Consider the following 4,985-nt stretch of genomic DNA (forward strand, 5'->3'; position numbering starts at 1 on the left):
AAATTAATTTTGCATATTTTCTGTTTACCAATCTATTTACGATTGTGTTCACTGAACCTTTTTGATTTGTTTCCCCTTCCTCTGTGTCTTCAGAAACACACAAGTATCATCAATATTTGTTAGGGCCAGGATTTAAAAGTGTTTTGGTTTAAATTTAATTGACTATAAAGTAAAATTCAACAAAATAATTCAAACAATTTATGTTTTACCATTGAAACGGACGAAAATTCTATCCTGAGAAAAAAATGAGATTACGACGCCTGCACCTGCAAGGATTAAAGTAATCCCATGTGTCCCTTTGAAATTACTTGGCAAAATAATTCCTGCCAACCCATGTGATATGGGCCAAGAGAAGACAGCTTTTTATTACACCTCCCAATCACGACCAAAGTTGATTTAAGTGATTAGCCTATCACCTTCGGTGAAGCTCTTAATGAAATTAATCCTGAGTTGTATTTGGTTGGAATGAAGCCTTTAATAATGTGGGCCAGCCATGCGTTACTGTGTTTGTTGCTGAAAAGTGTTCTTAATGCGTATTTTAAGGAGCAACTATGGTTGTAACTGGTTATAGGTGAGTTGGAATAAGAATTAAAAACATTTAGAAATTAATCTTAATGAGCAGAGCAACACACCCTTACCGATGCTTTGCAATTCAGGAAGTGCATAATAAAAATGGATTCAAGACACAGTTGCCAATTAAATGTTCACCAGAAAACACGACTGTCTTCATGTGAAAGAAATTAATGAAAAATATGGTGAAGATGAAAACTAAAGTGGTAGAAGATCCGTTTTCTAGTGATGGTGTGGGTGATGATGTCCTAGAAGAAAGAGCGAGCATTCTGTGTTTCGATTTGCATTTTAACAACACACATACTCACACACTTATTTCCCCATTAGACACATCACAAACCTCACTATAACACACAATTTACACACATCACACAATATCAGTTGCTATATCTGGAAACCTTGCCAGCCACCAGCTCCTCTGAGGGGTGTGGGGGTGGGGGGTGGGGGGGAGGGTCTCAGATGGGCCGTTCCACCAGAGGATCCACTGATCCATCCTCAAACAAGTTCTCTCTCTCTCTCTCTCTCTCTCTCTCTCTCTCTCTCTCTCTCTCTCTCTCTCTCTCTCTCTCTCTCTCTCTCTCTCTCTCTCTCTCTCTCTCTCTCTCTCTCTCTTTATCTCTCTCTCTCTCCTCCTCTCTCCTTCTCTGTCATCCTCTTTCCCATTAGAAGTACCCATTTCCTGTATCGCTTACCTTTTTTCCCTCCATCACACGCCCACACATAGACACTATCACACACACGCACACACACACACACACACACACACACACACACACACATGTATGTGTGCACACGCACACACACACACACAGGCACACAACAGACACTCAATATCATTCTCCCATCTGCTGTGTTTCCTCTGCAGGTCTCAGCCGCTCAAACGTTGTCTGTCCCCGCTACCTTCCCCCCACTACAATCTCTGGTAGATCTCCATGATAACCATTTCAAAATCCGCTTTGAATAAAGTACCCCATAACACTACAATTACCATAGCTACCTTCCTAACATTGTATCTATTTTGATTGTTTTTCTTACCTTTCTTTCTGCATGGTGTCAATATGCACTTTAAGCTCTACCCATGCTCAGTGTTTAGGATAAAGTGACCCCTAAACCTGTCTCATCTGGAAGTGTTACAGTAACAAGCAGGAACACATACTGTGCTGCTCTGTACTAATCCTTTCCTTTATCGGGGCTCATGATGGAATGGCTTTGCTGTGTATTAGCTTTCAGTAATTCTTCCTTAAATGCAGTAAACATCCCAGAGGATTTAGTCAATAATAATTACAGCTCATTATCTGACCTTTTGGCCTTTATTATATCGATGGCTCAAAGGGCCTCAAGAGACACAAATCCCCAGAACCTCCTCTCAAACCTCCTCTCAAACCTCCTCTTATTTCTAGACGAGTGGTTCCAAACCTCTGGGTCGGGGCCCACTTTGGGTACCCTGCAATGCATGTGGGGTCGCAGGAGATGGACGTCCTATGATAACGAACTGACTGCATAATGATTCCTAGCCACGATCAAACGTTAACTGGGACGTTGGTCTTACTGGTAGTAAAAGAAACGATTTGTGTGTAAGCAGATGCACAAAACAAAGCTAGACATCTGTGCACTGGCCTAAAGAGGTTGCAAACCACTGCTCTAGAACCTTGAAGAACACATAGGATGAACCACTGATTCCAGTGAAATGCAGTGTGGATCAAAGCATAGCCAAATGCCAAGGTGTTAAGAATAGACCAATGGTAAAAGACTGAATATGAATGATTTGTGAAAACCTGAATAAGGTACTGAACAAATTATGACTAAATGCTGTGTGTAATTATATGAATAAATTCTTTGTGAATCCTATGCTAATGCTTAGGTATTTAGTAAAGAGATATAGCATACAGATGATCAATTAATTAATAAATTCTGCAACATCTTCAACATGGTCATCCAAAGAACCTAGGCTCAATCTTTGGATATTATGTGTAAGTGTGGACTGAGTGAGGCTAGAATTTAACTTTTTTCGTTTTGTATCATGAGACACTAGCATGAGATATGAGACCATTCACTTTTATTCGTTTATATTAATTTTATTTTATATAGATAATATTTTATTAAAAACTGGCCAACTTTTAATCAATTCACATTTTCATCACAGCACGCACATAATTAAATGTAATATATCTGTCTCAATAAAGCCAGGCATCATCATTTACTGATTAATAAATGATTATTATTATTATTATAAAAGTACCGGTATTAGTTAATTAAACCAAGAACTTTCCACTTTCTGTCATGATCTGTCTGTTTCCTTGTCTTGTTTTGGTGTGTTACCTGTTTTACTTTGGTATCTGTCTTGTTTCTCCCCATGTCAGGTTTCCCTCCTGTGTGATTACTGCTCCCTCCCTAATGTGTCTCAGCTGTTACTCGTTGCGTGCCCTGTGTGTGTTTGGTATTTAAGCCCTTGTCTTTCCTTTGTTCCTTGTCGGATCATTGTAGTTTGTGGTGAGTTCTGTCCTGTGTGTTCCTGTGTTCCCGGTGTTCCCTGTGTTCCCCGCGTCACCCGTGTTCCTTGCCTTTTTGAGTTAATAAATTATCCCCTTACCTGAACTGTCTGCGTTTGGGTCCTACCTGCCTGCCTGCCACCCGCTAACCGTGACACTTTCAGACTGCAACGATGACTATATGAAATAATGAAACACATCGAACAAAACGATAATTATATAATTGATCATGACTACTGGTATATTTGTTTTTAAAATAGGAAAATCACAACAGAAAATCGTATTCTTATCATCACACTCCCACCTCCCCCCCTCTCTCTCTCTCTCTCTCTCTCAGACTCTGTCTCCCTCTCCCCCTCTCTCTCTCTCTCTCTCTCTCTCTCTCTCTCTCTCTCTCTCCCCCTCGTTCTCCCTCTCTCCGCCCTCTAGTCATTTCCTTGTCCTCTGGGCTCTCCCAGCGGTGGTCCCGTGCAGCGGTGGTATAATAGCACATATTGTGACAGCCTTCACTGCCACAGGGCCCTGAATAACTCCCCCCTCCTCCGTATTGTGACCTGCACTTCTTTCCATCACTCTGTGATCATTGAAAAGCGGACGGCGGCATGAAGCCCACGCCCAGCAGAAGTAGCTAGCTAATAAAGCGTTACGTTACTGCCACTTAGACTGAAACGGGGAGCGGAGATATAATCTGTTAATCTGGCCGTCGGATTAGCTGGCCTTTGTGGCCTTGGTTTGTGGAGTCAATTAGCAGGAGTTATGCTAGTGGCGTGACGGTGGTGTTGGGGATGCGTGCCCTGGAGCTCTTTAGAAATGTTCTCCAAATCATTTCTCTGAGACCTTGAGAGAAAACCCGTTTGATTTCCTGGGAGTGCTCTGTAATTACGATCGCAGACCGCGTCGGGGCTTCTAATCCTCTCAAACAAAACCAGATTTCCTTTGTGTTTTTTTAGTCTGTATTTTGTTGACTGTGATTTCCGACACTGAGGAATAAAACCACACCACACCACACTGCAGAGGCACTCACAAACGCCTTCGCACACCTTCCTCCAGAACAACTATCTCCTGTTTTACTGTTTTAGCCCATTATCGCAAACCATGTTATTTGACCATGGCACAGAGGATAAATTACTTCATTTTCTCATGCCTCCTTTCAGTAGATAATATGTCCTTCTCTTCTGCGTATGATGGTGATATCTGACAGTTCAGATATCTGTCACCCATCTGAGGTCTCTCTGGGATGTGTTGTCAAACGATCCTGCAAGTCTGTTCCTGTCAAACCTTCTGAGACTCTCACTGTGTATTATGGGGTGTATTAATACGCCTGGGTTCACGCGCTTCCCTTATCGACCTCCCGATATGTTCTCTTACTCACACCTCAAAGATAAGAAAAACACACACAAGGTGCCTCACACAGGTGAATAATGAAAGGTTTCTGTCCAACAGTGGAGCGAATGCGGTGATAAACTCGTTCGCACAACCCCACCGACGACGCAGGCTGCGACACACATCGCTGTCTGGTCGACAATTGCACTTTGAAACGCACAATTGTTCATTTGAAGAGCATCCTCTCCTCTCCTCTTTACTCCTCCCCTCCTCTCCTCTCCTCCTTTATTTACTCCTCTCTACCTCTCCTCTCCTTTAGTTATTCCCCTCATTTCCTCTCCTCCTCTATTGCTCCCCTCTCCTTTCCTTCTCTATTCCCTCCTCTCCTCCTCTCCTCTCCTTTACTCCTCTCCTCACCTCCTCTTTTCACTCTTCTCCTCCTCTATTTCCTCCTCTCTTCTCCTCTACTCCTCCATTCTTTCCTCTCTTCCTCTCCTCTCCTCTCTTCCCTCCTCCTCACCGTGCCACTCCCCTCCTCTCCCCCTCCTCCTCTCCTATCCTCGGACCTCCTCCTCGTCGTGTCAGGATGTTCTGGCTCAACGT

Source organism: Gadus morhua, chromosome 4 (assembly GCF_902167405.1).
Source record: "Gadus morhua chromosome 4, gadMor3.0, whole genome shotgun sequence".
Taxonomy (NCBI): domain Eukaryota; kingdom Metazoa; phylum Chordata; class Actinopteri; order Gadiformes; family Gadidae; genus Gadus; species Gadus morhua.